Source organism: Prionailurus bengalensis, chromosome B2 (assembly GCF_016509475.1).
Source record: "Prionailurus bengalensis isolate Pbe53 chromosome B2, Fcat_Pben_1.1_paternal_pri, whole genome shotgun sequence".
Taxonomy (NCBI): Eukaryota; Metazoa; Chordata; class Mammalia; order Carnivora; family Felidae; genus Prionailurus; species Prionailurus bengalensis.
This window is the reverse complement of record NC_057349.1, coordinates 81,109,745-81,121,859: the sequence shown is the minus strand read 5'-3', so window position 1 is coordinate 81,121,859 and position 12,115 is coordinate 81,109,745. Positions and strand designations below refer to the sequence as shown.

Here is a 12,115-nt window from a genome sequence, read left to right as displayed (position 1 = left end):
GGAGAACTACAACTACCAGATATGCAAAATCAGTAAGCTGCAATCAAGATGGAAAAGCACAACAGAGGAAATATAATACAACTTTTGAGTCTTGCAATGCTAGTAACAGGGAAAAGTATTAAACACATTGAGTAAAACCAATAATATACTATTAACGACTATTAAGATTTGCAAGAATAGTATGTCAATATAGCTGAAAACAACAAAATAAGCTCAACTTTAAGCTTCCATAAAAGGGTGACTAAGAAAGAGTGAAGACTAAGTAATCAATAGTCTTATTAATTGCTATATCACCAAAGCCTAGAATAGTACCTGGCATACAGTGGACATTCAATGTGTTTTGTTCAATTAAAAAACAGAATATGTAACCACTCTGCCCAGTTACTTTCATTAATTAAAAGAGAACAATTTGGCATATCATTTGGTGAATCCATTCACTCTTTGTCTTTTTTTTTAAATAGGCTTCACGCCCAGTGTAGAATCCCAACATGGAGCTTAAACTCACCACCCTGAGATCAAGACCTGAGCTGAGATCAAGAGTTTGATGCTTAATCAACTGAGCCACCCAGACACCCCTCATTTGGTGAACCCAATACAGAATTTACGTGAATGTGAAATTACAATTAACTATACCCAGTAAGATTCTGCCAGTCATATGTTGGGGTATATAAGTTTTCAGGTCTGAGAAAGTAACAAAAATCATACCTACTATTTGTATTTCATAGACTTTTATGGCTACAACCAAGATTCTATATGTATTGTTTACAGAATACCAAGTTCTATGTTAGGTTTCCCCTAAAGGCATATTCTGAGACAAGGACTGAATACACATTGTTTACTTGAAATAGTGACCTTGACAGGGAAATGAAAATACAGAGAAGTAAAGGCAACTATTACAGGGTGCATTATTTAAGCCAACTACCACAATGGACACCACAGGGAAGCTCTGTAATTATTCCAGTAAAGGGGTGAGGAGCCTGGTATTTATACCTCTATAACCATAAGTCACTGGGTTAAGGGCCATCGCCTAAGGAATACTACTTCTCACATACTTTCAGCCTGCACAGACATGTAGACAAACTGAGTTTTGGTAGCCCAAAGTTAGCCCCCAACAAAGATGTATTTGCTGGCCCTTAAAAATCAAGCGGGCATGCCTGGAAATACTAAGAGAATCTGAAAGGATATGAGTGTGGCACTCATAGTGTCTGCTACAAAAGGCAAGAAATGGCAATTGGTATGTGAACGGAAAAGCCTCTAGAGTAAAAAGAGACGATAATAAAATAAAACTGTAACTTCATAGCACCATGCTAAACAGCCTACTACTGTCCACACTCAGTAAATCACTGCTGCTTGATGGAAGAGTGGATAAATGAATTTAAGACCGAGCTATCCAGGAACAGATACACCAGAACAGCACACATAGCCAAAGCAGCCCACTTGCACTGAGCTCTGTATTTTATTTTTGAAAGTTCACTCTTGACAACCTAGCTATGAGGGGATGGTTCTCACATAGGACTTTTTTTTTTTCTAACAAATAGTTATATACTCCATTTAGCCATAGAATGCCAAAAATAAAGATGATAGATTAAACACTAACAATTTCTCCTAATATAAACACAATTATAAAGTCAACTAAAAATCTAAAATAAAAAAGCATCTCGAAAGAAGTGCAGTCATTTAACTTCTTATTCTCTGCATATCCTAAATCTCCCACATTCTTTCTCAAAATCTAATGGCATTTCAAGACTAAATTTTTAACCCAGATTTCACATCTTATTACATACAGTCCTACAGCTAAATTTTGCTTCCAAAAAACTTTTTAAGTTTACTTATTTATTTTTGAGAATAAGAGAGAGAGGCAGAGAGAGAGGGAGACAGAAAATCCCAAGCAGGCTCCACGCCATCAGCACCAAGCACAATTTGGGGCTCGAATTCCTAAACCTGAGATCATGACCTGAGCCAAAACCAAGAGTGGGACACTTAACGGACTGAGGCACCCAGGCGCCCCCAGAAATATTGTATATGTCAGTTCAATATTCTTCAATTAGAGGTGAATTATCAATTCTGATATGTTTGGTTTTTTGTTTTGTTTTGTTTTTTGTAAATTAAGCTAGAGACACAGGAAGTAAGGTATTCTTTGTTTTCCAAAGGGGATCAATCTGAGGTTTATTAAAGTTGATAATGAGTCCTTTAGAAAAAGCAGAAATCGAGTACAGCCCCAAGATTCGAAGATGCCGCCCAAGGGAAAAAGCCATTCCGGGAAAGGGGGGAAAGGGAGAGCAGCCTTTGGGAGTGACAGTTCTGACAAGAAGGCTCAGGATCCCAAAGGTAGTGGCAATGCAGTAAAGGTCAGGCATGTGAAAAACATGGGAAAATCATGGAAGCCATGGAAAAGTTGAAGTCTGGAATGAGATTCAATGAAGTGGCCATACAGTATAGTGAAGATAAAGCCAGGCAAGGGGGTGACTTGGGTTGGATGACCAGAGCTACCATGGTGGGACCATTTCAGGAAGCAGCATTTGCCATGCCCATAAGTGGGCTGGATAAGCCTGTGTTTACAGACCCTCCGGTTAAGACAAAATTTGGATATCATATTATTATGGTTGAAGGGAGAAAATAAAATTGTATGCAAGACTGAAAAAAAAAAAAGAAAAAGTAGAAATCAATTCTGGGCAAGAAAGTTAAGGTAAGCAATATTATATGAAATTGAAACCAAAGACAACTCCATTTTTATAAGTTTAATAAACACCATATGTCAATTCATATATGCTACTGTTTTTCTTTTAAGGAAGATACCTTATATTTATAAACTTTTGAATTGTCTGGATATGGGGAGGTGTAAAACTTACTCTCGTTTAGATTGATCAAGAATTGCTTCTTTTGATATCAGAATGAAATTTCCCTTTAGGCTGTGAATCCAGTTTGGATGAGAATAATGACATACTCACCTTAAGACATTGCTATTTTTCAAGGACATTGCCATTTCCTATTTACCAGGAAAGTTAAAAAATTTACAGATTTAAAACCCTAACATAAACTGAATGATAATATTCTTCATCCTCCCCAAATTACCAACTTCTACCTAATCGCCATCAGTATAACAATATTACATTTGATGCACTCGTTACAGTACGACATTCCTAAACATAAACATTTACATTCCTAAACATCCTTGAAGATTCATTCTTAATGACTGACCTTGTGCTCCTTAAAATATTTTACTCTGCCTAAATTCCAACTTTAATTTCTTCTCCCTGAAACCAAAGAATCTTACCACACCATCCATCCCCAAGTTTTAAGCATAATTGGCCCTAAATTCATAGTAAATGATAAGAAAGAAAGTACTATTAGGAAAATCATGATGATACGATCCTAATGTATAATTATCTCATCAAATAAATAAATAGAAAAGGTTCCATACTTTTCTGGAGAAGGCCCTATTCAAAAAACATCCTGCAAACAAATAAGGCTATAATTAATCATTTTTCTTAAGGGACTCCAATATACCCAGAAGCAATTTGATCATCTGATAGCTTAATAGGCAAAAGCCCAGAACCTGATTGTCTAGCAGCTAGAACTAGTAGTGGAATCTAATTCAATAGCTCAACAGAAGATAGGACTACTAATCTGGCTCTAAGCTTTCAGGTAAATAGATTTTGGTGATTTTACAAAGAACCTCAACTGGTCCACTACAATAAGATGTCTTCCTATGGTTACAAAGCTAGTTATTGTCCTTTCAAAAGTGTTCAGAGAATGTTGATAAAATGATTTTATAGGACAAAAGTGAGTTCATCAAACCTGCATTGATACGCCACCCCTTTAAAGCCTCCTTTTGTTAATCTACTCTAGTATAATGGTCTCCTGCTTTAACTAGGCTCCCTTTCTCCAGCCCTTCACTGCAAAGAACTAGTATATAGTATTGGCTTTTTAATTCATATGGTCACTAATGGTTTTGACAAGCAGGAATCTAAAGCATAATCATCCTTTGAGTGAACCAATAAAAATGAGTTACTGAATGTATAAAACCAAAGATTACAGCAAAGATCAATGTGCTGTAATCAAGGTGAATTGTTCCATAGACGCTACTAGAAACAGTCTTCAACTGTGTCCAAACCAAATGTATTACAAATCAGAACAGAATCACTAACATCAACTTTCTTCTCTTAAATAGAAAAATAGGCCCAAGATTAAAATGTTACAATTTTTAGTTCTTCAAAATGAATTATGAAAATTATTTGTTAAAATGCATGCTGCTGTCTTACGTGTGACCTTAACAGTTCTCACTCTGACAAGTCTGTGAAATAGAAACTAAGGCTGCCTCAGCCACATTTTAGACCTACCCAATCAGATTCTCCGGGAGTGACACTCACTGACAGATCTTTAGGCTGTGGCTAACTTTTGTTGTCACATCATGTCATCTACTTCTGTTCCTCTATCTAGTATTACATTCACATTAACATTTCTGAACACCACATATTCTCTAAGCACTGTGCTATATACACTTTTACATACAGTTTCATATACATTAAGATCTAGATTGACATTTTAATATTTAACAACTTTGATATGATTCATAAGACACAAACAAAATGTTTTAATATTAATAGGAATATACTATAACTTACAGTGTTACTTATTTAGTTCAATACTGACAGTGTAGGTAGGCAGGCTTCAAATATTAAACAATTATGCTACTGTTTAACATTTCAAGCTAAAGCTATCAGCATGAGTTTAATAATCCAGGCTAAAATTGTCTTCTGCACTACAAGTAGGAGATTCCATTTAAAGAATAATTGCCATAATTCCATTTCCTGAATTCTTCTAATACTTCCAATATTTCTTCAAATATCTGAGCTTTAAATATTGATTTCCCAAACTTATCAAATGTGATAAAACAAGTGAATATTGAAGATCAAACTAAAACCCCATTTGGAGGTGATTTTTGTTTAGACTATTTCCCTTAACTTTCAGAAAGCCTCTGGGCATAACTGAAAAATCCTGTTTTTTTGTTTGTTTGTTTTTTTCCTGTACCATGTGTTAAAGTTTAAGTGCATTACACAATTGAATTGATTGACAATTTTTAGAAGATTAATTAGCATCCCAACAGAAATTTAACAGAACTTTTCATTAATACCTTAATCTTGATAGTACCAATTTCCCTCTCAACACTTTGAACTCCCAGAGATGGCTTCTAAATACAGAGCCTCTATTTACTTAATGGAGCTTTGCACCACTGAGAGTAGCTCTGTTGGGTGCTGGGGAACTCAGAGAAAGACGTGAAATGGGCTGCTTGCGAATAAGAATGCAAAGTAGGCCCTCTCAGCCTTGCAGGTTTCCAGCACTATGTGTCCCTTACCCTGATTGCAACTTCAGCAGAGTGGAGTGGTTTGTTTGTTAAAATAATGAATAGTAGATGGCATCCATTTTAGTGGAAAGTTTTAATTTGTGATTCCCTGAGGCTGTGTGAAATAAAACACTCTTATTTATTCCCGTAAATGAAGCCAAATTGCTTCTGGAATTTCTTCTGAGAAAGACCATCTAAGAACACTGATTTGACATATTAGTCTGTGAAATAAAACATTTAATGAATGCACTTTTGTAGTGAACAACATTATTTCTATGAAGATTATTTTTATTTCTGAAGTATGTTCTTATCTGATTAAGTTTTTGCTTTTAAAAATGGATGAAGTATATCATGAGTTTTAAGCTTGCCTCAGAAGCTTAGAAAATAAAAATCCGCCTATTCTGTCTGATTTTACATCTCTTTTATTTTATTTTTTTAAAGTAAGCCCTACTTAGGGCCCAACATGGGCTTGAACTCAGGACCCTGAGATCAAGAGTCACATGCTCTACTGACTGAGCCAGCCAGGCATCCCTAATTTTACATCTATTTTAGTTAAAATACCAATTATTTCTGAAAGCAATTATTAGCACCACAATAACACCTTATTAATAAATTTCAATAAGCAATTTAAGTGCATTAAATAATAATGTGTGTTTGGAAAGAGGAACTAAAGTTTATCCTTGCAAATTCTAGAAAGAGAAATATGTTAAAAATCAGTAATTTTAAGGTTAGAGAAAGATTTAAATTGACCAGGAGAACAAAGCATTTCAAAACTCTCAAATACTTAAGAAATCTGTATGATAAACACTTGATATGCAATTTATTAAATCTTATCTCAATGATTATAAAAAATACTTGGTTAACCCATTCCTTATACCTGAAATAAATTAAACAGTATTTACTTAGTGATAAAGATACTCATTTACATTTTAGAAAATTACTAAGTGCCTGGTACAGCTCAGGTACTGTTGTAAATCCCGACAAACTGCTGAGCACAATCACTTATAATCCCTGTCCCAGTGGAACTAACAACCAAAGGCAGGAGTGGGGAGGGGTGGGAGGACAGAAAATAAACAAGACAGCAAATAATTAAATAAAATAATGTCAGATAGGTAAAGGGTTAGAAAAAAAATAAAATTGAGTAATGGATAGAAAGTGAAGGGGAAAGTTGCTGAAGGAAGACTAACATCGTTACTTCTAGGGTGGTGACTGAGCTGACACATCCGTGGGAAAATGGGGAAATGCAAATCCAAGTTGAGAACAGCTTACCTGTAGACCACTAGTATATAGGAATAGAAATCTAACATAAAAAAACAGACCTTCCCCTACCATTTATGGAGTCCAGGGCAAGAATACAAATGAAGGCTCACATACGACAGGCCTTATATTTATAAGTTCTAACTCGAGATAACAAGCTGGTAAAGGAAATATATTCCAACCTCTTCCTTTGACAATATTACCTTCACCAGAATGTAGTGATATGAGTGAGCAGTCTGCCTTCAGCTCCTGACCTAGCCTCCTCCTCTCCTCGGGCTCAAGTCTATACTGTAAGGAACCTTACCCACCCACATGTGTATACCTTATGTTTAACTTCTTGGAAGTATTCAACACTGAAACAGCCTTTTACCTTGGTTTCCACATCAACATTTTTAGTTTTCCACAAATTTCTTTAACAATTCTTCTGCCTCCACTCATGCTTTAAATATTTTATTTCTTAAGGCTCTGTTTTAAGTCCTATCCTTTATTACTTTGCACATCTTCCCTACGTGACCTAATTCATTTCCAGGACTTATTGTCAGCAGGCCTGTATCTATTTCCCTAATGCCGTGTTTTTCCCTAAGACTGTTTGATAATTACACCTGGAAGTCTCTCAAGTCCCTCTACTCAACATGTCTAAACTGATTTCTTTATTTTTTTCTCCCCCAACCTTGTTCCAATCTTTCTCTGCTTCTGTAAATAGCACCCTTCCTATCCAAGTTGCACAAGTGAGAAATTTGGGAATTCTTCACATTGCCCTTTTCTTTACATCCTTTCTCCACATCCAATCACTAATTCTACCAGTTCCATTTCCCCAGTATCTCTCAAATCTATCCATTTATCTATGACCCCTAAGGCCACTATCTATATTGTTCAAACCACTATTAATTCTTTCCTTGACTACTGCAACAGCCCCTAACCTTATGCTTCTTAAACTTTTTCATGTCATGGGACAGGGAGAGAATAACATGGTAAGATACTCTGAAATGAACTGTCAAGGATCTGGAGGTATCTATTTGGGCCTTAATAAAAAATACACAATTGCTTTTCTCATAGTATGTAATTTTGAAAAATAAACACAAAATAGAGACCATGTTAAACACTGAACTTATATAAATATCAAGTATAGGGGCGCCTGGGTGGCTCAGTCAGTGAAGTGTCCGACTTCTGCTCAGGTCATGATCTCACAGCTCATGAGTTCAAGCCCCGTGTTCGGCTCTGTGCTGACAGCTCAGAGCCTGGAGCCTGCTTCAGATTCTGTGTCTCCCTCTCTCTCTGCCCCTAACTCACTCACATCCTGTCTCTGTCTCTCTCAAAAATAAATAAACAAAAAATAATAATAAAAATAAATATCAAGTATATTTTTCAAAAGTTTAATAGGAATTTTCAGTAAGCTTTCCTTCATAAACATAATTTTTTTAATATAAGATTTTCTGCTTAAAATGCCTACTATCACTTCCTGATCAAGGCCTTTAAGGATGTTCTCTTTAAACTCTTGATAGTCATGATCAAAGAGAAACTTTGCTCACAAAAAGAAATGAAAAAAGTGTTTAAATACTTTCAGAACCATTTTAAAATTTGCAACAGTTGAAATATTTAAGACTCTAACAGCTCTTCCCTTTTAAATGCAAATGTGATGTTCAAATTTCTCGTGATAATATGAATGAATTTTGAAACCAGTTGAACGTTTTCACATCAAATATTTCAAAAACAATGGAGATTTTATCTGCAGGACACACAGGCACCATCAAAGCAGCTGCCTTGCAGCTAGCTCAGCTGAGGGAGTAAAAAATAAAACATGAGTTATCTGCAAACAGAAATGTCAGTTATATGTAATGTCAGAGAATGCTCTGGAGCTGCGCCTGCCTCTACTCCCCTCTCAAAGGCCTATCTTCACCATCCACATTGTGAACGCCTAGAACAGCAGCTCCATTGCCTGCAAAAGACTTTGGATGAAGATGTGGGGAGCGGAAAATATGGAATAAACTCAGATATTTGAGAAATGCATGAATTTGGGGAGCTGCTCTCCAGCAGTGTCACTGAACTGCTAAGGAGTTGGCTATCCTCTGTGTACTGCAGTTTTGAATACAGTACACCAGAAAACTATTTCTGAACTTCCTGGAAAGAATAACGTTTGATCAGGCTGGGCTAGTTTGGTTCTAGGATAGGCAGTAAATATAGCACTTTCTAGGTATACAGCTCAACCTGAATAGACAGATGAATAATGAACAATTGTTGGTTGCAAAGCAAACAACCATTCCCTGCTTTGCTCCTCGTGGGAGTCCAGATTTTTCTTCTGCCTGGGAGCTCCTACTTCTCAAAGCCTATGATCCCACGAGTCTTCAATATAAGTTATACAAGATATTTGCAACCTCAAACTTCCTATGCCCTATTGCTCATTCAAGGGTACAGCTGCCAAGGGCTTTTAGTAAAAGAAAGTTCCCTGCTCATCTGAAATAGCTCCCAAAAGAGACACTCTCTGCCATTGTACTGGAGTATGTATGTCATATGAAAAATGAAACTGCTAGAGCCTATATTCTCAATGTGGGTGATATCTCCTCTGAGGGGATGAAAATTGGGGAGAGGAAAAAAAATCATACTTTCTATGTATAAAGCATAAAATAGACATACAGTATATAAACAGATATGCACAATACCTGTGGTATTAAGACTTGGGGGGGGGGGCATTGAGAAAAAAATCTTAAAAGGCTCCTTAAGGGAGCAATATAACGAAAGGTTGAGAAACACTGTTCTAGAGCAATGGCAGATACCACCAAAGGCAGAAGACAATAACGGAAACTAAATTATTGATGCTATCATTAAGTTTTTGAGTCAAAGTTTATGACACCTAAAACCTGTTCTAGCTCTTGACTTTCCATTTAACTAAGCAAATATATTCCCTTTACTGTTGAAGCTATTTTGCATTGTTTCCTGTAAGTCATAACAAATGTCATATTAACTGACAAAATATGGAACTCTTTATCTAATTACATGGCCAATGCAACAGAACATTAAAGTGGAACTATTTTAGTCTGTCTCTGTTAAGGCTTCATGAATATAGGTGCCAGATATCCTCATAACTAAAGGGAGCCAAGTAAGATGAGAACCCCATGCAAAAAGAGGTGCCTGGGTGGCTCAGTTGGTTGAGCATCTGACTCTTGATTTTGGCTCAGGTCATGATCTCACAGTTGTGAGACTGAGCTCCACATCGGGCTCTGTGCTGAATATGGAGCCTGTTTGGGATTCTCTCCTCTCTCTGCCCCTCCCCAGCCCTTGCTCTCTCTCTCTCTCAAAATAAACACACATTAAAAAAAGAAAAAAAAAACATGCAAAGAGATAGTGGGAAATGGATTTCAAAACTCTTGGTCCTCATCCATGGATAGTGCAGAAGACAAAATTGAAGACAGGGGTGAAGGTTAAAGAATAGCTATTAGGACATTTACACGAGGGTGCTTGGGGGAGAGTGCTCAGACTGGAGGGACTTCAAGGAGACCACCTTGTATGTATCTCTGGAAATCTGTGTAGACACAATAGACCTGGTAACTGAAGTTGACATGAAATTATGAGGCCCAACCTTCCATTCTCAACTCATGAAAATTAAGGAAGTTAAAGGGAATGCAAAGTAAAAACTGACATGAATTAAGATGGGTTCAGCACACCCCTTCCTCATTTCTCTGGGTTCAAACTGTATTACTTAGGAATCTTTGGTCGTGAGTAACAAAAATAGAACTTGACTCAAATGAAAAATGGGAATTTACCACCTCACATAATGAGAGGAGAGGAGCGGGGAAGGGAGAAGAGGGGAGAAGAGGAGAGGAGAAGGGAGGGGAGGGGAGGGGAGGGGAGGGGAGGGGAGGGGAGGGGAGGGGAGGGGAGGAGAGAAGGATTGGACCTTGGGGATGACTAGATCCAGACATGAACAGCGCTGGGACTTCATCAGAAGCTAGTGAAAAGGTGCCAGGCAGATCTCCCCACCACACCCCACCCCAAAACAAAAAGCAGTCTGCAAGCAAATGGGAGAACTGACTTTAGTATCAATATCGTTAAGTCCAAATCAGTGGATAAAATATAGAAGCAGAAATAACTGAGATTTCAAAATCATTGTAGGAAATCCACCTAGAAATGTATCCAACAAAAAAATGATAGAAGTATGTGTGTATGGGTGGATGAATAGATGGACAAATACTTGCTCAAGTGTGGCAAAATGTTAACATTAGAATCTTGGTAAGTATATAAGTATTCACTGTAAAATTCTTTCTTTTCTGTATGTTTGATATTTTTCTAACAAAATGTTGAGGTGGGGCAGAGCAGGGCAGGGGGAATCAAGCAGGAGAATAGCACCATGGCTGTAATGATTAGTCCATCAGCAGGATTCTAGTTCTAAACTGAAGGTACAGAAAACAGACCTCATACTCCAGGCAAAAAGAACTGGCAAAAAGCTCTTCATTCATCCAGAGCATATAACAAATGTTCCTTGAATTTCCACTTGGTAGCATCCACTGAATTAAGATCAAGGTGTTAAAGAGAAATCAGAAATGACCTGCAGAGTAAATAGCATGAGGTTAAGAGATGACCATCCTGGTTTGGGAAATCAAGTAGAGAAATGACAGGTGAAAATGGTTATCTCATTGACTTAATCTGCTTCTATTTAGTTACTAGTGCACTAAGCATCATTTTAAACGTACAAATAAAGCTCTGATTTCTCACTTGGACAAGGGAGTAGATGATGGTATCCTTTAGAGAGACAGAAAACGCACATGGAAAAAGATATCTGTGGTGGGTAACTTTTGCATTGACTTTAGGAATCTTGAAGTTTAGGCGTTTATGTTGCACCTAAATAAAGATGTCCAACAGGCTGGAAATTCAGGAAGTATTTGAGCATCGGGAGAGATCGGCAGTAGTCACTGACGTGTCATCAAGATACTGTATCATCCAGAGTGTATAGTGAGAAATGTTTCTTTCATTCTTTTATATCCATTCATCAAACTATCATTATTACTAGAATTACAAAAAAAAAAAAGAGATGTTTTTCAGTTTATAACTTAATTGCCAAATCCAAAGACCTTTGTGCAATCCCAAATGTGTTTACCTTACTTTTGTACAGCATTTATTGGGTTGGCTGGTCTTTAATTGGAAAGCTCTCCTCCAGTGATATTCTGATCACCATTCCCCTCACTTTCTGTTCCTTTTCTGTCTCTTACAAGAGTCTTAGAATTTGACATTTACAGGGTTTTCATCCTTGGTCGGTAAGCCTTCATTTCTAACTCCCAATTTTTCTAGTTAGGCTTCAGGTCAAACCGACTAAATAAAGATTAAAAGCTAGTTTAAAACTAAAAATTGTGTTGATAGTACAACACAGGCAACACTATCCACCTTGAAGCTACATTGCCTTAGGTTCTACTAGCTTTTGAAATGCATAATTTTTTTTCCTATCTCTGAGCCTGTTTTCTCATGACCTTAAAATGGCAGCCAAAATATTTAATTTGCAAGGGTATTATTAATGATTACATTATA

General features: G+C 36.8%; 1 pseudogene; it reads left to right on the top strand.

Annotated features, from left to right (window-relative positions):
* The first annotated feature begins 2,199 nt into the window (after positions 1-2,199).
* Positions 2,200-2,658, top strand: LOC122488982 (annotated as a pseudogene).
* The last annotated feature ends 9,457 nt before the right edge of the window (positions 2,659-12,115 follow it).